The following is a 23,988-nucleotide window of genomic DNA, read 5'->3' on the forward strand; positions in this document are numbered from 1 at the left end:
TTGGGTTAAGGACTGTAAGTCCATGATCAGCCCAAATTCAGAGGCAAATCATATTTTAGGATTAACATTGATAGAATATTTTAGAAGGAAGCAAAGATGGAGAGATCTGTGATTTACTTTCAAAAGGGAAACAAGTGTAGAACATGATTTGTCCTCCAAACCCAATGATTAATGAACAAATATATAACAAATATGTGAGAAGTGCTGCATGTGAGATATTAAAAAGAGGTTCTGAGCATGACTGCAAAATGAGACAGTAAAACAATGACAAGGCAAGAACAGGTAAAAAATGCAGTGGGATTGCAGAGGAGGTTAACATAAATAATAAGAAAGTACTCAAGTATGTAAGGAACAAGGGGTCACTGAAGGAGATATGGTGAACATGATTTATTGACAGCATAGGTAGACAGCCAGAAACATTAATGGATTCACTGCCTCGGTGTGCTCACATTAGAGGATGGGAAGCAGGTTCAGAGGCAGACAATAATTTCCTGGGACTGTGGTGCTGGGGGGAGGGTGAAGAAAAAGAAACACTAAAGAGAATCACAAAGCTCCTACCAGCTTGCCCCATGTCAGAACAGATTTTTCAAAAAGTGACTGATTTATAAGTAGGGCTGAAGAGTTGTCTTTCCTGTAAAGGTAAGTAATGCAGATTTTGCAATTTACTACATAAAGCCATTTTATTTGAGGTAAGAAATTGAAAATGCATTCAAACAGGGATGACATGGTGACAGAGAGGAAACATACATACATTTTCAGGAGAAATTAAATAAGAGTAATGTCTAAGAGCTATACACAATCCCAGTAATAAACTCACCATGAAAGGAAAGCAAAATGAACCAAAACAAACAAAAAAAAACCACGAAACAAACCAAAACAAAAGAATAAAACTTATGTAGAATACCAGACAAGGGAGAATATAAACTAACTGAAGGAGGAGGCATCTGATACAGAAGGGTATGTAGAAAAAGTGGAGAGGTGGCAAGTTGAGATTAAAATCTGGCAAAGTATAAAATGGTGTGTGGTGAAGGGCATGGAGCTCACAGGAGGCTCCTAAGGACGTGCTCTCAGAACCAGCCCATGCTGAAGGCAGAATGAGAGCAGGGGCTTCATTTCACCACAAACACACGTTTGCTCTTCTAGTGAATGATCTTAGAAACCATGTGGTTAAGGAGAAAATAAGGCTGATTTTTGCTGTAACCTCACTGTCTCCTAAGGATATGTTTATGTGTTGGTGTTAGCTACAGATTTTTTTTTTTTTTTCTTGAAACTTCTTAGAGCTTTCTGCCTGTCCTGGGGCTGTGCTAACTGTGCTGATCTTCCTAACCAGCCAGCAGGATGAGGAAATATTCCCCCTCATCCTGCCAACTTGGGCTTCACTGGGAAGCAAGTGTCACATCAAAATTAAATCTTATTTGTGAAGACGAGGCTTTGGCTTCTTTGCTCAACCTGTTCTTTTTTTTTTTTATTATTTTTATTTTTTTATTATTTTTTTATTTTTTATTGGCTCATCCACCTGTTTTTCTTTTTTACACTTGAGTTGTTTCCTGACTGCCTTGTTGACTATCTGTTTTCTGGGGGCAAAGGCCGTCTCCTTTGTCACTTAGCCTTACTGTGTCACACAGGCCCTGATCCATAACTGAAATTTGTAGATGCCACCGTAACCTAAGCATTAATCACAAATGAAGCAGCTAAGCCTTAACCTAACTACAATTACGAGCACAGGGCTTCTTCACAAGCACAATCTGAGTGGGCCGTTGGGTGAGGCCTCCTGTTGAGGTGAAGATGAACATGTGCAGGCTGGTGCTGGGTGCTGCGAGGAGTAGCGCGTGGCCGGCCGAGCAGGCACCCTTCCAGCGAATGTTTGCTGAGAGATTTGGGGCGAGAGGCGTTTTAAGAAATAATCTGAAGTCCAAGGGTTCTTCTTATGCAAACCATCAGCAGCTGGCAGCAAGGAGGAAATGACTAATGCTGTATTTGTTGTTTCCCGCGTAGCGCTCATGTGTGCAGAGCCTGCAGGAGGGGGCAGAGGGAGATTTTCTCAAACCTCGTCTGCAAACAGCACCTGCTGATTGCTTTGCTTTCGCTGCCGGCAGCCTGGAGGGGAAGGCGTGGGGCTCATGGCGGTCAGCCCCCCTTCATGTGGGCAGAGATGCACTTTTCCTCAGCGAAATGACAAAGGCAGTGACCGGGGGGAGGGAGCTGTGCAAGGTGTTTGATGAGTAACACTCCAGGTGTTCACCACATTTCCCGCAGGGTTAATAAAGAGGCACGAACTCCTCCAGGTTCGGAGGTCTGCCTCACCTGCTGCGGTCTCCAGCAGCCACACACAGGGAATATACCCCTTACTTAAGCTATTTAAGTCCTGAAGTTAGGCCAAGTCAAAACTCTCCCTTACTTCTGAACTTCCACTTCCACCACAGAGCTGGAGTTGCCTGCTCACTGTCTCACCACCTGGGTGGCTGTTTTGGCACGTAGGAGGTCACCACAATAACCCTGCAGGGAGAGAAGATGAAGATGTAAGGGAGAAGGAGGCAGACTTCCTTCTCTCTTCCTGGGAAGCATCAGTGCCCTCGGGGCAGGGATAGGGCCGGGTGCTCCAGTGAGAGAGAGAGATTTATGATGAAAGCGTGCTGTGACTGAAATAATAAAACAAATCCTGAGACAGGGATGTGCAACTGGGAGTGGGGTAGCGAGAGCTGGAACAAAAGCTTGACAGAGGCACACGGAGACTTTCCTTTGGCTTCCAAGGCCAGCAGCAGGGCTGAAAAGGCAACTTGTAGTGACACGTTTCAAGAGAGAACAGAGATACTGCAAGGCTGCCTGAGAACTGCACCAAATGCAATGATAAAAAGAAACGAACACTTAAAAAAAAAAAAAAAAGGCAACCTTATGACATTCAAGGAGCAGCTGAACACAAAGGAAGGGGAAATTTTGATAAATACATTAGGCTCCCTGCGGCAATATATCAGTTTTACTGAGTCAGGTCTCGCTGTGAGCGGGTGTCCACTCAAGCGCAGTCCTTGTGAACAAACACAGAGAAAAGCTGGAATGCACTCAGATGTGCCGAGGTCAGGTGTTTCTATTGATGGGAATATTTTCTCCTCAGAAGTTGGGGCATTTGGGGCAGTTGGTTGTTGTTGTTGCTGCTGCATATCTGAGAAAAGTTCCCAAAATCAGAAGTTTTTTTTTCTGTCACTGGGGCCACCTGGTCAACTTTCCTTCAAAGAGGCACATCTTGTTTTGTTTATGCTATTGTTGTTGATTCTTCTATTGTTAGAGTACAATCATTTTGAAATGGTTTTAACCCTAAACACTTTCAGGATTATTTTGTTAAGAAAAGCCATAAACCACATTTATTGAAACTGTTCTGTAAAGCCTTTAGTTCAAAGAGCTTTCAGTAAAATAAAAGGATATCCAAGTAATTTAAGAGTATTCTAAATAAGAGTGCTATCCTACCTGCTTTCAGAGAGGGCATGGAAGGAAAATGTGTTTAGCAAGAACTGGTGGATTATTAAGTGGTTTTATCTCCACTCAACATCTCTCTGTAAATAAGTCAAGGTTTGTTGCAACCTTGTGCAAGTGCTGGAAATATTTAAAGCCTTAAATAGTGAACTGCTTTGAAGAAAGCTTATCTTCCTAATGGAAACAAATTGTGGCCATTATTTATGTATGTGGTAAAGCCTTATTAAAACAAAGTGTAGGGGGGTGCTTTTCTTTCCCACTTAAATAAGTTGACTGTTTAACATCAGAGTTAAACTGTGGATTACAACACATTGATAGAAAAAGAACCATACACTGTAATAAAAGCAAATAAACTCATTCTTTATAAAACACCATCAATGTTTTGAAACAAAGGTGTTTGTTCAAAATTATCTATTAAAGAAGGTAATTAAGCACCAGGAGGACATTAACTTGAAGGAATGCCTGTAGAAGTCAACGGGATAATCCTAGTAGTCCTCCATGGGTGTTGGATCATACCGTCAGGAATCTAATGTGTCTGATAGATGTACTGCTGCCCTTGAATGAAGCATACAGTCATCACAGAGAAATAAATGCAGAATACGCTTCTTATTATCACCATGAGATTTTACAGGTTTTGATATGTTGGATAGCAACTGGAAAAAGAAACAATTTTGTTTACTTTCAATTATTTAAACTCTTCAACAATTTTTCTCAGCTTTTTATATATATAATATATATATATATTTTTCAATTCTACAGTCTTGAAAATTCAGCATTCAGTTACAGACTTAGCATGTGGACTTGTGACGTTAGGATTCCCAATACCTCAAGTAAGTACCCCCAGTTATTTTTTCTTTTTAAAAACAAGTAAAAATGAACACCGTTGGAAGAGGTTCTGTTCACAGTCTTAGTTTACAGTTATTTAGAGCTTGCCCCATGCTTCAGTTTAAGGTCTGCCTCTACTGTTTTAGGCCACCTATTGCAGTGCAGAGGACATGTATCAAAGTCAATACAGCTGGCTGACTGTTAGTAATCAGCACAAAACCATACCGGTGGCTCATAGAGGGTGCAACTGCACCATTATATTACCTGTTAGTCTGCTGAGCGACCTCACAGTCTTTCAAATTCACTGGCATGGACCAAAGCTGGGCATTTCTCTGGGGTGCCTGCTCTGATGAGCACCCAAGCTCCTGGGTCCAGGTGAAGCAGAGCAGAGTCCCCTCAGCCCTGCACCCTGAGGTACAGCCGGGGCACACCATGGGCACAGGCTCCAGAATGTCCTTCACTGGATGGGACCTCCTGGGATGGTTCCCCAAATCTATGCTGTGCTGACAGCCTTGGGTGGGAAGTTTTTGCCTGCTGCTTGCCAGTCTGACCACCCCAAGCTCCCTACCACCGCATATATATGTGGTGGTGGGGAGCACATATATATACATGTATATATGGTTTGTATTAAATTCCATAAGAATAAAAGAAAAAAAGTATTTAAGTTTAAAATGAGAAAAGAAGTTGGAACAGCCAAAAAAAACCTTACAAAGCAGGTATTCCTACCTCGCATCCACAGTGCTGTAAGCCAACAGGTTTGAACTGTTCTGTTCCCAGAACAGAGCAACCTCATCTCCTGTCTGCCATCTAGATGAGTTCCCCTAGCTATTGGGGCTATTGTCCATTTCTGGGAAAGGTGGCTCAAGATGATGTGTCTTGTGTGCTGTACAGTGAGGTGTTCACTACACAGAGCCTCAAACATTCGAAGTTAGGTATTTTGGGACTTGCACAGCCACTGGGCTGGAGTACCTGAGGACCTTACAGCCTTGCTGAATTTGCTTCCTCGACACCCAACACAGCTGGAAAGCAAGGAGGTTCTACTTGTATCCTTACGCTGGGTGGGGAAGGAGGGTAGGAACAAACTGAGGGACAGACCCCTTAAACACATAGCTCACTTAAGAGCCTAGGACACAGTGGCTGGGTCCCTGGCCACAAAGGGGAGAAGACCAGGGAGCTGTACCTGGCGTCTGAAATTATGTAACACCAGGCATGGGGCTGGTTTGCCTTCCTTTTAACTTTGCTTGCAAACTGATACAGAAGTACAGAGAGAATATTGTTATTAAATGTAATGTGAAGAAACAAACAGAAACATCTCTCTCTAAATGTAGAAAAATAAGTTTGGTCAGAAGCACTTTGTTGACCTTACTGAAATAACTCCTTCTCTGACCCAGATACAGCATGTGTAATCCACTTTGTAATGTCACTACAATGCTCATCAAGATTTCTACCTTGATATGACATCTGTAGATCAGGCATTCATTGTTCTGATCAGCAGCGTTCTCGTGGTTGTGTTGCTACCTGGGCAGCTGCTGACACCAAAGAGACTTTGGCTGTATAAGATCATTTGAAATTTGAAGCAGCGGAGCATTTAGGATTTGCAGACAAAACCATTAAAGTATGGGCAGGATAGTTTTCTTTCCCTCTAAATATGAAGGAAGAGGACACAGGGATGACACTTTATTTAATTTGGATTAAAAGAATGCTGTGAGGTTTCATTTTTTTGGAAAGGTGAGTTTTGATGTTACCTTAAACTGGTTAAAAAAAAAATAAATGAAAGTTCTGGTTGAAACTGTTTCCTCTGGAGTTTATTTCTGAAATCAAAACGCCTCTCTGATTTGAAGTTCTAAAACCCACTGCTGTGAATAAAAATGTGCAGCCATTTCATTTATTCATTTCGGAAGAATAAAAGAGGCAATGAGTAAAACTGCAGTGGGGTGAGGAAAACCTGCTGATCAGAATGAAGGTTACTTATATTACAATAAACATGTGTTGGTCTTGGCTAATATTGGTTTAAGTCACAGTCTCATTTGAACTCAAAGTGCCTTTTGCTTTGGCTGCTCAAAGGACACAATTGTCATCAAGGAATTGAAATCTCTTCTGTTCCCCCAGCTGGAAGAAAAGAGATTGGAGGTGGCAGTGGAAGGGACAGGGCACAAGAAAGAAAAGGAAAGGAACGCGGACGCTCGCACACAACTTCTTACAATGGCTCTAGCATGCCCTTCCATTGGTAGGAATCCTTTTGATCAAATCCTTGCCCTGGGCTGGAAGTGTTTTAATGAGCATACAGACATCGTCTTTTTTTCCTCGGTCTATTTTGTGTTCTTAAGGATAGATAAGTAAAGTGTGCACTTAAATGATCATGTGTGCGCTTCTTAACTGTGCTCTAGAGGGAACGCGTGGTGCTTGAACGCAGAGGCTGAACAGTGCCAGCCTGAAGGACAAGAAAAATAGCAGAGGAGGAAACTTGAACTGAAGTGAACTTGTTTCTTTTAACATTTTGTTTTCTTCTGGAGGAGGAATAAGAAGCCTGCAGACAGGTGGGGATCTAGGGGCGAGAGGTGTTTTGTGCAGACTTCCATGTCTTGCCAAATTTCCCCAGCACTGTTTTTTTTTTTTTTTTTGAGATTCCCATCAAGGTTACTGTGATTCCTCCATCCTTCTGCCTCTGGGGGTGGATGACAGATCCCAGCCTCTGCAGCAGGATTCCCTGCACAGCTCCTGGTGAGAGGTTGCTCCTCAGACTCAGTCCTAGTCCTGTTGGAAGGGACGTGTATGATTTGGTCCACAGCGGTGCAGTGGGGTTTCTGTCCCTGCAGCATGTGGAGGACAGCCTGTGGGGTGAAGAGACATAGGAGAAACATTGTCCAGTGGTCCCTGCTCTCCCCTCCACATTAGGGACAGGTGTGGGACCATGTGGAGGAGCTCCTTTGGCAGCAGCCTGACTGTAGCTGGTATGTGGAGCTGAGCTTGGGCTGCCAACCTGGCTCTTCCCAGGAGCCCTGAAAGACATTAAACACTAAAAAATAAAGATTATGCTTGACAAAAGGCAAATGTTGTTTAGTTTGACACATCTCATTATTCTGAGGTGTTTGTGGGAAAAGGCAAACTTTGTCAGCATGTCACAAGGTACTAGCAGCTACTGGAAATCAGGAAAGGGACTCACCTTCGGAAGAAAGGCTTTGCACTAACTTTCAGTTTCCCTGATAGGTTTCAAAGGCAGGGTTGCGGGGAAGATGGAAGCCAAGACCTCTGTGCAGAAGAAGCAGAGCTTTCCCCAAACTGGGATGGCAAGAGTTGAAAGAAAGTTTAGCCTTGAGAGCAGCTGCCAAAATCAAAACCTTGTTCAAAGTTTATTTGATGTGAATCGCAGGAGGTGTGACTACTGGGATTTGCATCCAAGCAGGAACCCTGCAGAATTCTTCAAATCCTGGTGACAAAGGTATGACATTTATGGTTTGCGACTGTTATTCCACATGTGTGAATTGCCAAAGCAAAGCTTTTGAAAACAGCAACTTTTATTTGTGACTGATGCATTTTGTAAACAAGAAAGTGCCAACATTGACACGTGGTGTGCTCAGCTCACGGTACCCACTGCTTCCCGGGTATGACTGCGACTGCTGCCCTGAGCTAACTGCAGTGTTAACGATGCTCCTTCAATAAAGGGAGCACTGTTACTGCAGAGCTTTGGCTCAGGTAACAGGTAAATGTGAAGTACCTGTATGCTTTTAGCGATGTGGTACTGGGTGAGCAGCAGAAATTTATCTCATAGGAAATAGTTTTGGATAAGTACAGTTTATCAGGTTAGATATTTTGCCTCCAACAAGGGTACAAACAGCTCTGGAAAAAAAACTAAACTGCCACATGTGGATACCAAGGAAAAGTTCCCTAGTTTAATATTTAGGTGTTCATATAATTTTCTGTAACTGCTGGTGGTAATTCAGCTATTGTCGTTATTAGTGTCCCATTACTGCCTTTATAACCATCTTCTCTGTTATCGTTGCATAGGTTAAATATATGATATGTAAAACAGTTATGCTTCCATTTTTACCTTTACTGCATTAGTTTATTTAGGAGCCTCAGACTTATCTCATGTAGATTAGTCATTAATCCATACACTTCTGCTCATCTTCATGTGGACTAACATGAAGTACAGAAGGAAGGAGGCCCATGCATCTAAACACTTTTATTGCCATTCTTGGCAATGATTCTTCCTGCTGCATCTTTCTGCAGTGAGGCAGCCAGATGTGCAACGTTAGCTAAGAGGATGCCTTTATTTATTTATTTTTTTACTTTAAAAGTACGATATTTTTAATGTCATCTTCTTTTACTTAACACACCTTTACAATTCAATGTTAAGAATTAATTTTAAAATATTAATCAATTTTTATGGTAGTATTTCCCTTCTAAATTTGAGGTGATTTTCTCTCTCTCTATCCAAATAATAATCTAACCAACTGACATGTCTACACACATATATAAATTTACAGATAGATAAATCCATATCTAGCTATGTATCTGTTATGTACACACGCACATCTGAACAGACTGCTTATTTCAGTCAGCTTTTCAACCAACCCTACCTTCATGCTTCCTGACTATGAGCTGCATTGGCACAGGGCAATTTAGAAAATAATTAATTCATTAACTAATCTCAAGGATACCTGAACAAAATACCAAAACCAACAGAAACAAAAACTTTAGGGGCTTCATCTGTTAGAAGGAACATGTAGAGAATTCAGATGGTATGCAAGTAACTCAGAAAATGTTTATGTGGAAAATTGTCCATGCATTTTATTACTTGTTCACAAAAAAATCTCAGTGCACAACTTAGCTAAATGACCAGCAGAGTTAAATTAGGCATGCCCACTTAGAATTAAAAACACTCCTTCTGCCTGCTACACAGAAGCTGCTAGTTCAAAGAGAATGAGAACACAGACATACCTGCTCTTCAGTCCATCGGAAGATGGTCTGGGTACCCACAAAACAAAATATTCTGAGTACTAAAACTGGACTTAAGTGAAGAAATTTAAAAATTACAACAGGATACACTTCTGTTATGGTATTTTTAATGACTCTAACAAAAGCATCAGTTCCCTTATCAAAATAATGCAATAGCCACTGCCGATAAGGTTGCAGTGTCAATTTGTAAGTTGTAGTGTTTTGGAAATATATCTTACAACCGAATATTTGGAATATTTCTGTATTAAAAAATAACAACCAGTGCATATTTTTTTTTCCATTTCCTTGTATGTGCTGTTTGCTCAGACAGTAATTAATATATGCAGAAGCTAGTCCCTTTTCTATCACACAGAAATGATCAGAATCAAGTATTTCCAAACTTAATTGTACTAGTCAGATTGCTGGGGTCCATCCACAGCCTGAATTATATGCATTGATGCATATAGAGGGAAACCTCCACACCCCGAAAGGGTAAAGGGTACTGAATATCGGTGGATGCAGCAGAGTGTAAGACCAGGCTTGCACTGCAGTACTAGCAAAGCTTCTTGGAAGAAATTTGTGACGCTCCTTGGAAGTGCCTGCCACTATTTGTGAGACTGCGGTGGGGTCAGGCGATGGCTTTATTCAAGGCAGGGCTATGTGGAAAGTGTTCATGTGAATTTATAGGCTCTCATGTGAGTAAGTGGTATTTACAGTGACCCGGGCAGGGAGGAAAAATGCATTTGTATTTCTGTGTTTTTCCTTTCTTTGAGCAGCTCACTGCCAGCCAAGCTTGAGCAGGCATTTGAATACTGGAAGATATGTTAAGTATCTTGCGAAGCTTCCAGACATTTTTTTTTTTCCCCCAGCAATAATGACATACGGTCATAACAGAGACTACAGAAGCTAACCAAGAATTTTAAAAGATCCAGCAAAGGAGCTCTCTGAACCATTAATGATGATTTTCAACAAATCTTGGTGCCCTGGGGAGGTTCCAGAAGGCTAGAAGAAAGCCTATATAGAGCCAATATTTAAAAAGGTTAAACAGGATGACTTGAGTAATTATAGGCCTGTCAACCTGACATTGATCCTAGGCAAAATACTGGAACAGCTGATATGAGACTTGATTAATAAGGAATTAAAGGAAGGTAATATAATTAATGCCTTTCAACATGGGTTTGTGGAAAATAGATCTTGTCAAACTAGCTTGATATCATTTTTATGAGATTATAAGCTTGGTTGAGAAAGGTAATAGCACTGATGTAATGTACTTAGATTTCTGTAAGGCATTTGACTTGGTACCACCTGACATTTTGATTAAGAAATGAGAATGCTACAAAATCATTGCAGCAAACATCAAATGAATAAAAAAACAGCTAATTGGTACATCTCGATGTGCAATTGTAAATGGGAAAGCGTCATTAAGCAGGTGTGTTTCTATTGGAGTCCTGCAGAGAAAGGTTCTGGATGCAAAGCTGTTTAACATTCCTAACCATGTCCTGAAAGAAGGAAAAAAAAAAAGCTGTCTCTATAGGTAATACTTACAGACCATGTGAACACTCAGAGAGTTAACAACAATAAAATGAATGTGTGGTTGATAAAGAGCAAGCTAGATGTTTTGGAAAACTGGCCAAACTCTAAAGTTTTCTGTCTAGAAACAGCAAAGGTAAGCCTTTACAGGACTTCATTTGTTCTAGGTGTGACTGTTTAAAAGGCTTAGGACTCATTATGGGTGGATAATGAGCAAAAGAGAAGCTTCCAGCGCAGTGTGGTGCCTAGAAGCGGTAATCACTGAATGTTTAGTAGCAAATGTAAGATCTGAGCAAAGTGGATTTATTTCACCACTGATACTGGCATCAATGCCACCCCTTTGGGAGCACAGGGTCCTATCCTGAGTCCCAGCTCAAGAAGGGTACTGATAAATGGAGGAGCATTGAGAGAAAAAAAAAACTTCAGAAAACCCCCAAGAATGGGCAAGGAACTCAAAGAGGAGATTCATCATGAAGAGCTTAATGAGCGCAGTGTTTTGCCCAGTAAATAGATAACTGATGAGGTGAGCTGATCACAACCCAAAATTAAGGGATTTCTTTTATCCAACTTTCCCCACCTTAAAGCTAGGAATATAATCTAGGGTCACTGCTTTGTTATCCTTATGCATTCAATGCAGAAGTTAGATATCTCCAGTGGGCAACCAATCCCATATGGAGATAGCTGCAATGAATTGCCTTCTCGTAGTGTCTTTTTCTCTCAGTTGATTACAGGAGGATCCCCAAACACTAGGTGAGACAAGATGCTTCATTTTTGTGTGGTTAAAGTTAAATGAGATAATCCCACACTAATTGCCTCCATGGGGAATGTAATTTTTAAAATGAAGGCTCTTCAGTCAGTAAAATAACAGGCTCTGAAGGTTGGAAGTTTTATAGGGACAAATTCAGATTAAAAATCAGGTGCACATTTTTCTCAGGGAGTGCAATTAACCTTTGGAGCAAATTACCAAGGGTTGTGGCACTTTCTCCACCAGTGGAAATTCTAAAATCAAGATGGGATGTTTTTCTAAAAGATTTGTTCTACTTAAAATGAACTGGTTTGGGGAAGTTACATGGCCTACGTTGTACAAGAGGTCAGAGAAGATCATCACGTTTGTCCTTTCTGGACTAACAGTACGTGCCTCTAAGTCTTGCAACACTAGAACACCTTTGTTTTTTTTCTTAAGTCTTTTGATATTCCTCAATTTCCTTCCTGCTAACAATAATTAGAATTCTCTGCCTTGCAGGACAAATACATTAAGGACTTTGAAGTGTGTAAATATCCTGGACATGCAGGCCATATAAAAATTCAGGATATGTTGAAGAAATGTGGACTAGTATAGTAGTTAGAGTTGAAGTAACATTTACTGCCCAAGTACTAATTGTGTGTTAGTCTTGTTGGGGGTAGTTGCTGACTGGTTACCAAATCTATTGCCACCGTCCATATAATTAGGGCACAAGTGTCTTGAAAAAGACACCCAATGTTTTCAAAAATATCCCACGAAACATCCCACGTTTCCCTTTGTGCAATCTGTACTGGAGTGAGTCCAGATCCACCCTGCTCTTGGCCTCCCCACCCTAGTGGTTCATGGTTCAGGCTAGCAAGGTCACACTGTTGATGTGGGGTTAAGTGAACAGGAAACCCATTAAAATTTATGTGATTTTGGCAACATGCTGTATTTTCCCCGTCTGAATTCTGTGATTGGATTAATAAATAAATAAATAAATAAGACAGAGAAGAGAAACAGCGAAGAGTTTACAACCATTCAGAGAAAGAATTTTCTTCACTCTGACTTTGACTTGATCATCTAGATTGAAGTCTAAATCCCCATTGCAAAAGGACTACAGGATGTAATGATGGAGAAGGGAGAAGGTACTCTTCATAAACATTCAGAGAGAGAGATTGAACAATACCTAGAGCTGGACAGAAAGTTTCCATTTTAAACTGTTTAAGGTGACCAGTTGGTTTTGTGTTTCATGACACTATCTGCCATGGAAATTTTTAAGTTTTCTCTTTAAATAGGTGAGAACATAGAAGTGAAATGTTTTTAGTTTTCAACTGGAAATGATTGTGAGCATGTATTTTAAAAGCTGCTATGCTGTCTGATAGAAATTTAAATTCAGACACTTGAATTTCTTACTCGGTTTCTCAGTTTCTGCCTATCTTTCCCATGTTGGTCTGTAATCTGAGATCAGAACATCCTCTCTATCTAATAAATGTATCCTTATAAATAGTAGTTGTTCAGCAGGTCCCCGGTGAGACCAGAGAATCATGGAACCAAACAGCTAGCGGAACATCAGACTGGGAAACACAGGAGCTACAAGCCCATGAAGTACCATGGCATTTTAAAATCAAAACTGTTAACTTTTGGATACACATTTTGATTTTTTTTTTCTAAAGATGCATATTGATGGAATGGAATATTGAGAGGAATATTCTGAAAAGTAACAGGTATATAGGTAAGAAAAAGCATATGAATAAGAACTAGGAAAGATAAACTGAAAGCAAACTGAACAACCACTACCATGCTGGGTAGTTCTTGAATGAAATGATTTGAGAGATGAAAATGATGTTAGCTGGAGTGTGCCTTAAATCCGTGGTTCCTCAGTCATGTCCCTTGATGTAAGTGAGGGCAAGATATTGTTGCTAAAAATTTTGATGTACGTCCTTCAACAATTTTTTTACGTGTAAGCCTCAAGATGAGGTAGTTCACAACTTGCATGTATGCTAGCAGGTTTCCATCCCCATCTGCAGCATAGCAACCTACAGCCCACGCACAGCATCCTGTACTGTCGTATGAAGATCCTGACTCAGGTGTAAGTAGAAACCAGAGAACTCTGACAAAGCCTTACCATTCTGCAGGGCAGGGATCCTAGCATTGGAGTAGGTGGCCCAGCACTTCTACACCTCCTTTTTTCACGCTATGGCAGTTCTTTTAGAAAATTCTCAACACGCACTAGAAAGGAGGGAAGGACGTGAAAATCCTTGGGATGTATGATGACATCTTCTCCAGGTGCCTTTGAGAGTGCTGTGTTTAGTCTATGTGCTGGGCCCTGTTTTTCTTTATGTTAGAGCAGGGAACGCTTAAACCTTTGGTTGACAATGCTGAATAGTTGGAGGGGGAAGAAATTTGCTGTCTTCCCAGAGAGACATGCTGGTGTGACTGAACATCTGAAAGCAAAATCAGCCGTACCTCACCAGAGAGGTTTCCCCACCTGAATCACAAGGAAATTGCACCTCCATGACTGTCACTTATTCTGCCCATACAAGAGGCTTTTGCCTGTCCCTGACACTCAACAAGCTGTTGGTCAAATGCTACCTGGTAAGTTCAAAACAAACCCAACCCAAGAGTCATAGCCAGACCTTGCTTCCCAACTTCAGCTTTCCATGATGATTTTCTGCCTGAATACATGTAAAAGGAAGCAAGTGGGAATTCAAATTCTGTGACAACTCATTATAGTTTTTTCTGCTTCAGTAACCTTATTGATTACGAAAAGGACCGATTGAACGTATGCTTCATATTTTTTTTTTCCAAACACTTCCAATAAATCCCCTTTATGTTCTGCAAAAATAAATAAATAAGTAAAGTATGTCTTCCTGACAGCTGGCTGCAGAGTAAACTTAGAGCACCTGCTTTCTTTTCTTTTGTTCATTTTTTACTGCTAAGTGAATAACACTTAACACTAAATAAAGAAGGAGGGTGACCATGGCTACTGAAAAAGATTCAAAGGCAGTCTGTGCATTGCTAGTAAAGAACTGATTGCAAACACGGAGTGTATGGCAGATAACAATATTCCTGCACAATAATCTAGCAGTAATTCACATTGTGGTTTAAGTGCCAGATTCTCATGAAAGCCACTGAATAATCTAAGGCAACTCTACTCTGTCAGGTGCCACACGTTTCTTTGGCAAATTTAACTGATAACGCGTTTAAAGGTGCTGGTAGGACAGGCAGCGTCCTTGAAAGCTGGCAGAAGGGGACACTAGCAACTTTACCTTATTTTGGCCTCATCTGTAGGAGGGTTTAGGGGGGGGAAAAACAAAACAAAACAAAACAAAAAGCAACCTTCTTGAGGTCTTGATTATTTTATTTGTAAATAACCATCTGCTTCTTTCTGATCAAGAGCCAGCATAGTAAGGTATGACCCCAGGGAAAGCTGTGATTGATACTCCGCCACCTCTGTTAGCGGGGGTGCCGCACAAAAGATAGCGTTAGGCTCACCAGCGGCCCATGATGAAAAAGAATACACTTTCTTTAAAAATGTAAATGATCTGATGTTGGAAAGGGATGCAGGTGGCAGAGGGGAAGAGACCAGCCATCAAACACCTCGTGTCTGCCGTACCCACCTCTGCCACCCCCTCGTCGGCTCGGCTGCTGATCGTGGCTCAGCCTGCGCAGCCGGGCACGGCACCGCATCGCCCCGCCAGCCGCCTGGCCTCCGGTCTTTGCTGCCGGATCATCGCTGGCTCAGAGCGTGACCTTGGGCAAGTCCCCCAAGCTCTTTGTGCGTCACTTTATCTACTGGTGAACTAGATATAATACCTTTACTGGGGATTATGGCAATTAATTGCTGTTTGTAAAGCACGCGGAGATCCGCGATGCTACAGAAATGAATATTCTGGTGAGGAATTTGATCGATCGCGGGATACCAGGGAGAGCAGCTATTAAGTTCCAGTGCTGCCTTCCTCGTTTCTAAGGACTTTGGGGACCTGTCCTGGGAAGCAGGAATGCTTAAGAGATCAAGAGCTTTTCTGCAGAACAAAATGGTTTGGGTTGCTGTTGTTCTGTCACTTGTGGCAGTCTGTGCGAATGCCAAGTTTAGAAAAAAAAATAAAAAAATAAAAATCAGCTGCTGAGAAGTGTTTCTGGCTATTCAACGCTGAAAAAAAAATAATCAGCTGCTAAGAATTATTTCTTATGGCTATTCAGTGTTTGCATCCTTTGCTGCAAACCAGTATTCACACCGGTGAAGTGCTGGTTGTTACCAGGGAGAAACTGGTGGGGAAACTGTTCAGTGAATATAAGAAAAAAAGGGGGGAGAATTACAGGTTGTAAAACCCTCCAGTGTCTGGTGGATTTTTTCACTTAGGTATTTCAGCCTAATGTGCTTTTAGTGGAAAGGTTCCAAAATGTACAACCAGGAAAAAAAAAGGTGGTGGCGAGGGGGGGTGGGGGGGAGGGGGGAAATTCCCAGGCAAAATAACTAGAGGTAAATTCAGTGTTTTTCCACTCCAGCGACCACAACCTTTGCTTTTATTCTGGTGCAAACAGCTGCAGGTGCCTCAAGTCAGCCAGTTCTATCTATCTGCAATGTCATCCATGTTTACTTGCAGCACTGGACTTTCGATTCTGTCAGGATGCCAATCCAACGGGCCGCCAGGCACTGCAGCTGACAGTCAAATCTGTAATGCTGAATCCTTCTTCTGGAAAAAAGGGCTAAAGAGGTTAATACACTCAAGTAAGGATAAACACACCAGCTGTTATAGTTTCTAATATTTAATGTCATTATCAAATAAAATGACTCCTTAGAAATAAAAAATATGCAGTCTCCAAATCACTCATCTTTGTTAGTATTAATAAATTATCCGAAAAGCCTACACTATAAAATAATAATAGAGAGCCTACAATTAAAGTCATATTTGCTCTTCTACTTTGCTGATGTTGTTCTGCGCTGCTACCATTACATTTTGGTGTTTCATCAATACTGGAATCACACGCTGCACAGTATCTATAGGATAATCACGGATGGATTATTGGAATGCAGACAAATGCAATTTAACTTTTTTTTTTTTTTCTTTAAGGGTGCTTGTTGAAATCTTTCATCTATCTGATTTACTGAACTTAATTATTCAAAGATTTCAAAACTCCTGGTCTTTTTCTTTTAGAAAAATCTGCATAGATCTGAAGAATAATGAGTCCTACAACAATAGGAGCGCTTTTGTGTGTGTTTGTGTGTGAAATCTCAAAGGACGCCCTCCAGAACTCATTACTGAGGCTAAACACTTTTTAGAGAGTCAGAAAGTGACTATATGTTTTCCTCTCATCATTATAGCTACAGCTTCTACTGCTGGTAGTCAGCGCGGATTAAATAGAGGATAACTTGAACACATTCAGGAAGGGTGAGAAATACACACAAACACACAATGGAAGAGGCTTTGCAGCCTGTGAAACAGCCTGAAACGAGCTCAGCTGCCAGTTTATGATCTATGTTATAGCAAGACACGTTCACTATGTTACACTTAAAGGTCTATGACCGACTCCATAAAAATCCCTGAATTCTAGGATTTATCAGTCAGCCATTCCAAACTGCATCAGGCTAAAGCTTGTCAATCCGGTTACACTTCCTCTTCGCTTTTACAAGATTTGATTGAAATCTGTTTCTCCAGTTATTGCCTAGTGATGGGCAAAGGCACAGGGCTCCTTGGGACTTTTGGGTAGGACTTTGGCACTGCTGGTGCTCAATGAGGCAGTGCTGCGCTCACCAAATACATCTTAAACGTGACCAATGTTGTTCTTCTGCTGGCCCTCTCCACAGGTGCATTTATTTCCTGCACTGTACTTTTAACAGTGTATGAATTATTGTAAGAAATAATAGGGTTTGTGTGTGTTTGTTTGTTTGTTTGTTTCCCTATCAGTATACGGTAGAGAGGGCTAAATCACAGGAATTCCTTTCTGTGAAAAAATGGTCATTTTGAAATTATCCCTCCCCATTCTCCTCTCAAATTAAGGGGAAAAAAAAAGTACCTTTTTCTTTCTTTCTTTCCTTTTTATTTTTTTATTTTTTTTTTTTTTTTTCCCTCCCTGGGAAGAACTCTTCAGAAAATAGAACTAAAATCAAAATCTCTTTCATTGGAAACAAACTGGAATTTCTTGGGGCTTGCCAGCTGCCTGCTGAAAAGGGGGAGCGGCAGGCGGCAGCAGCCCTGTCGGCAGGCTGCTGCGGGCTGGACACCCTGCGCCTGCCTGTCCTTCTCCTCCTCCTCCTCTTCCTCCTCCTCCTCTTCGCCTTCCCCCTAGCCTGGCTGCTGGGGAGGCAGCTGGGCTGCAGGGCCGGCAGAGCGCCAGGGCACTCAACCTCCCCTCCTCCCTCTTCCAGACCTGCTGCATCTCCCCAGCTGCCTGCCTGGAAGACTATTGTCAATTCTGCTCTCTCCCTGCAGACGACAACAGAACCGACAGGGGCCTTCCAGCCAAGCAGCCATGGAGCCATCAGTTTGATTTTCCTAATAGAAAAATCAAAAATTTCTGGCAAAATTGAAATTTTCCCATAAAAGAAATCCTGATTTTATAAAAGGCAGATTTTCCACCAGAAAGTCATTCCAACAGAGCATTCCCAGCTGCCGTGGTTTGAGAGACCTTTGAATTAAAGTCTATAGAAAAAGATGGTTGTGTGTTTGGCTGTGAAATAAGGATGGGTGAGCAGAATCAGATGCAAATATAAATGGCCTCAGAACCAGTCCATGAGTTCCCACCATCTGAGGAGTATTTGCATGACCCTAAAGGAGCTATAGGGGGTTGCATCTTTACTATAAAGTACAAGAGATGATAATTAAGGCTTACATAGCAAGGTTATGTCTCTTTCTAATAATTTATGCATGTCTGAAGTCTCGTGAGAATAATTCCCAGCTCACAGTTACCACCAAACTGGTTCAGAAAAGCATTCAAGCTTTTGTGTCCTCATCAAAATAGAAACCTTTTCAGCAAAGGCACATCAGACACCACCAGACAGGAAAAAAAAAAAAAAAAAAAAAAGAGGAATTTCACCCAGAGTAGCAATACAAAGTCACCTTTGTCTCTGTTTTATCTGCGTGCTTTTGGGGGCGATCCTCTGGGTGGCAGATGATGCAGTGCTCCCTCCTGCACCACCAGAGGGGTGGGTTTTGGGAGCCAGACGCCCCAGTACTGCCAGCATCAGGGAGACTTGGTGTGAGGCTGGGCACACCTATCCCTGCCTGGAATGGGAAGGGACAGGCAGACACCTTCAGCATCCTGTGCAGATTGCCCTCTGTGCTGTCCCTAAGTACAAGCTGAACTCATTGTCCTTTGTTTTGACTCAGAAACGCTTTGACTTTTACAGTTTTCCCCTAGCTAGGAAGCTTCTGTTAGCTCAAATAGCAGCTTTTGAGTCCTAAGGAGCAAGGAGAAACACCCTGAAAAAAAAAAAAAGCTGTTTTGTTTTCAAATGTTCATTAAAACTTCTCTCCTCTATATTTTATTCATATAGATCAGTCTTTGGCCAACATCTTCCATAAAGTGCTGAAATTTGCCCTTGAGGCATCAGATGGAGTAGTCAGATTGTCAAATAAGTCTCCTAATTGAAGTTAATGCTGGCACAATATTTATCTTTTGAAAATAAACATTGCCAGCAAAGTTGCAGGTCCACCACTTGTGTGTGCACTCTGGCAGTGCTGGAGGGCCCCGGAGCTGCACGCAGAAGGGTGGTTTCGATGGGAGGAAGAGCGTGGAAACGAGTGTGCTAGCAGATTGTTTCAGTGAAATACCAAATGGGCTAGAGTTTATCAAAACAAAGCAAACAAGAGCTTCTTATTGCTTTAAAGTCATGTGTTAGCAGGTGCAAGGAATAAATAAATACTCTCTTTCAGCAATGTGTTTGCATTTTTATATCTTAAAGGGTCAGAAGCAGGCACAAGAAATCAATAGTTTTCCTTGTACTGTGTGAAATTAATCAGTAACTTTGGCTATGCTCTGTGTTTAAGAAAACAAACTGAACGAACAGCACATGGCCTTTAAAGATGTCCTCGTCTGGTGTTCCTGGTGGATTTGAGATGATAAAGGACCGAATATTTTCCAGCATGGCACCTACAAGAAAACCTGAGCGAGAGCACCAGACAAAGCCGTTTGACACAGCCCACCCCAGGATGACTCAGGAAGTAAGTGTTATTGCAGTCATAAGAAACCTGATAGCACGTCGTGCCTATCAACCATCTGTGAGGAAAAAGGTCAGAGACCTGGGTTTTGCCACTCACCTGGAGCACTATCTTGCCGCCCATCCGGCAGCTGTCTGCAGCAAAGTGCCCGAAATCACGGCTGTCCTGAAGCCTGTGCTGGGTTCCCATGGGGCATGTGCTTTGGGATGCACCGTTGCTTCTGTGGGCAGCCCAAGTGACCAGACAGGGCCACTGTGGGTACCAGTGGCAGGATGTGGCACGTAGTGATCTTCAGTCCCTGGATTTCCTCTTTTCCTGTTTGAATGCTTTGCAATTAAAACACTGCGTTGTGTTTGCTGTTTGCTGTTATCCTGAACAAGAGTCCTCCAGGAATGGTTACTCATAAATGCGGAAAACCTGCTCTGTAATGGCCTGTTAGGTACAGCACACAACCCTGTTACTGCTCCCCAGCTATATGGTTTTATGTAGCAAACCCAGAAGTGCTACAGGCATGTGCAGCATTTGTCGTTCAGCTCCATATGACCAGCAGATCTCCTCAGTTCGTAGTAAGCGATAATTCAGATACCTGGGCTGAAAATTCTCCCTCAGTGAACAGCGAGAGGGTTATTAGATAAATTGATGTCATTAGCAGCAGGTGATCTGACAGCCAACTCCTGTCCTGGGGAGGATGCTCCCTGGGCACTCCGCCTGCACCTCCTTGGGCTCTCCGCTAGGAAATCCCATTTCTGACCACAGCCACCTGAGCAAATCCAGATGGCCTAAGAGTGCAAGCAGAGAGACTCATTTAACATAACTGAGTATGATGACTGCAGTCCTGTAGCATACAGTCCCCAGGTGGTGTGGGGGTTCTTGTTGCGTCTCCTCTTGCCCCCATGCTGCATACCGTGATAGTTTCAATCCATCCCAATGCAGAGCTGCCCAAAAGCTGCTGTTGGTGGTCCTGGTGCCAACAGGGCTCCAGACACACCTGGGACTGGAGAAGGGGAGAGCAGGAAGATGTTGCGAAGCTGTCTTGTGTCTCTCAGTCTCTCCAGCCGAAGAGCATTGGGGAGCTCATTGCTCTTGCTTGCACCATAGCACCATCTTGCTCACAGTGAGAACCAGGGGCTCTGAACCACATGAACCAAGCCTGGGAGTTTCAATTGAAAGCACTAATATCCCAGTGGGTCTCCCACTGATAAAAAAAAAATATCTGCTGACTTTGAGATGAGCACAATGAGGCTTTTCTATCAATGTAATACAGAACATGAATTGCTTGATGGGAAGTGAAGACTCACCGATAGCATGGGAGCAATAAAGAGCTGATCCTACTTCCATTAACTTTATTGGGAGCAGACCCAAAATATTTAAGTGGAGATTGGCATATCACATCTATCTAATCTAAAGTATCTCAGGATTTATGTTGTGGTATCAGGCCTGAGACAGACAGATGAAATATTACTCCAGCTACATTTAATTTATAATCTTCATCTCACTATCCTTGCACCTACCTACTTATATAGCCTCCATTACCAAAGTAGCTGAGTGACTGCCAAGTATTTAGACATATAAATAAAATAGCAGAGATGATTTTGTTCTCTGTCTCCCTTCTTCTTCTGTTGTTTATAAGATGTTCCCTAAGGTTTGTGTTTGTACTGTTTATGGTTTTGAGCATACTGAATGGGAAGGGAAATCTGCAGGGGGGGGAGAGGGGGTTATAAACTTTTGGGGAAAAACAAGTATGGAGCAAAAGAAGTGCATGTTTTGTTCTGAATATATTGGAATCAATGGTTATCTGGAAGGACAAAAGCAAATGACGAAATCTAGATCCAAGAGCTGTGAGAATTTCTTTGTATAAGCTCACAAACTTCCCCCCTGTTGGTCCACAGTCCTGACTGTTCCCGTCAAATGTCATGGGAGGTCATGTTGGTGGAAGGAGACGTGATATCTCAGGAAGCAAAGTCCAATACCCTGAAGGGCTTTGACTATCAAGACAGAAATGCTGGGCAAAACAAAGGAATTTGTGCAACTGGGTGAATGGGATGCTGTGTTTGGAAGTTTTCAGAGCTTTCACAGGGCACGTGGCTTCATTCCTAAGTGTGATAAACAGCCACGGTGAAACCTCAAAGTCAAACAATGCACGAGTGCCCGGTCTATGTCTTGTCTACAATCTTCAGTGAGGTGCTCTTAGAGAACACGGTGGTGGCTGTGACTGGAACAAGACACACGGGACCAAAGCTTCTGGGGCAGCACCATTCACTCTCTGGCCTGTGCATTGAGCCTGGTTCTTGCCATGACTGGTGCTCATCGTGTGGGGAACAGGAGCTGCGTCTTGGGAGGGTTCAAGATGGAGCAACAGTTGTTCTGACATTGGTCTGATAGGAGGCACATCAGACATTTCCAGATGTGTTCTTCAAAGCTGGACAGGCCTCTGTTTTCTCTTTTCTATTTCTGACTGCTGCTGAGCTCATGAATCTCCACCAATGAATAAACAGATAGCCCTGGACCCTTTTCATAATTGTTTCTGGATATATCCTTCCTCAATCTTATTCTGCACAAAACTTCTTGAATAGCTCATTTAAGGAGAAAACACTTGAAAAGTATATTAGCAAACTCTTTCAGTGGGGTAAAACCATCAACATGGAAAATTCAAGTTTTCAAGAGAGCCATTAAGTGTGATTAAACCTTTAAAAAGGGAGAACAATGAATGCAGCCTTGTATTTAGCAATTTCATATCTTTAATTGTACAAAGATTTTCTTTAAAAGCACAAGCCTGAAAGGAAGCTGAATGTTACAGTATTTACTGAAGGAAAGCAATGAGAGAAGGCCTGTTCACTAGCTAATGGAGTGAAGCCCAGAAATAATGACAAAAAAGCGGTAACGACCGCTCTCCAACACAACATATATAAAAGAGGGAGCCATAAAAAGGCAACAATTCTTGACTTAGCTTTGAGTTTCACAATGACTGTGATTACAGATAGCAAGTGGAAGAGCATATAAGCCATGATGAAATCTCATTGGCTTTGCAATTGAGATTCAAGAGAGGAAAGAAAAAAAGCAGGGGCATTGAATTTCTGCAGAACAAATTTTGGATGGGGTATGAGAAATGGAAAGAAAGGAAGAAAGAGCAAGGTCATCAAAAAGTTCAGCAGCAAATGAATATATTCTCATCCATTCCATCTAATAATAAACACAGTAGGAGCCAGATCGTAGGCTGAACCGAACTGGTAATGCCAGTGATGGAGTTAGTTGGCTATTCCTGCAGATGTGAAGATCAAACAGGCATATGCATCCTGGCATACTTTAGCCTGTGCCATCTTGTCACATCTTTCACATGCACAGAAAACTTTGGCTGATGGGTACTAGACTATTAAAAAAAAAAAAAAAAGTGAAAACCAGACTCATTAAGTCATATGATAATTATATTTGATACATTTCATGCTAGCTTAATTGTTAATGCTATGTTAAAGAGAAAATATTTTGACACGTTTTAATGACATTAATTACCAGCTTTATTTTTCTTGATCAATATTTTTAAAAGGCAGTGTTAACATCTGATCTTCAGTCACATATGTATGTATGTCTAACTTCATACATGTAATACTAAGATTATATGTGTGTACTCGATATGCACTACATATCCATGTATCATGACAGAGCTGTTGAAGCCTTATACTCTTTAAATTTTAATAGGCATCTTTATTTAGTGTTTTTTTTTTTTTTTTTTCCTAACACTTTCCACTTAGATTTCTATAAATACCTTGAAAATGCAACTTTTATTCAAACTTTTGTTTAGAAAACAACAAAAGCAAAGTTTCTTATACTTGTTCTAGATAAATTTTTAGGAAAAAGAGAGAGAGAGAGAGAGCGCCTTAAAGGTGCAGAGTCTGGAAGGCACGTAAAAAGAATCCTGAAAGGCAAATTGGAGAGTGCTAGCAGAAGGAGAGCACCAGTCTGGTGTTGGTGATCCCAGGCAGGGAGAATGTAATACAGTGCACTACAAACCAAAAAACTCACAGGGAGAAAGATGACTGAGGTTTAACGCTGTCATATAGAAAGATTGAGCAGAATTATATTAGCTCTCTGAGGAGTTTGCCTAAACAATTTTATTACACTTACACAGAGTAATTCTGGCTGTGAGCTCGTTATTTAACATCACGGCAACTTGCATGAGCAATGAGATAAAAACTAGTTGGAGAGGAATGGAGGAGTAGTGTATAGGTGGCAGCATGCCGGCAAGCAGAAGGACGATGAAGATGGATACCATTTCAAAGACTGAAAAGCTAGTGGGACTGTGGGACAAGCATATGAGAAACTTAAGTGGTAGTCTGGTGCCTACCACGG

The 23,988-nt window shown here is 41.7% G+C and overlaps 2 long non-coding RNA genes across 7 annotated transcripts in view; one reads left to right on the forward strand and one right to left on the reverse strand.

The window, feature by feature from the left end:
• The window catches only part of LOC137853528 (uncharacterized), a 174,785-nt gene that overhangs the window by 145,004 nt on the left and 5,793 nt on the right, over positions 1-23,988 (forward strand). For 4 of the 5 annotated variants that reach the window (XR_011094548.1, XR_011094547.1, XR_011094550.1 and 1 more), the window contains 4 exons: positions 4,225-4,295; positions 6,400-6,517; positions 7,498-7,729; positions 19,474-19,647. This is a non-coding gene — a long non-coding RNA (uncharacterized lncRNA). Of the gene's footprint in view, positions 1-4,224; positions 4,296-6,399; positions 6,518-6,677; positions 6,828-7,497; positions 7,730-19,473; positions 19,648-23,988 lie in introns of all 5 variants that reach the window. The other variant, XR_011094549.1, reaches the window with a different exon arrangement.
• LOC137852964 (uncharacterized) lies at positions 662-3,182 on the reverse strand. Of its 2 annotated transcripts, none has more exons than XR_011094102.1 (2): positions 2,399-3,182; positions 662-2,013 (listed from the first exon to the last, which is right to left on the reverse strand). It is a non-coding gene; the product is annotated as an uncharacterized lncRNA (long non-coding RNA). The 2 variants fall into 2 exon arrangements; XR_011094101.1 differs by having other exon boundaries at positions 2,305-3,182.

Source organism: Anas acuta, chromosome 3, assembly GCF_963932015.1.
Source record: "Anas acuta chromosome 3, bAnaAcu1.1, whole genome shotgun sequence".
NCBI lineage: Eukaryota > Metazoa > Chordata > Aves > Anseriformes > Anatidae > Anas > Anas acuta.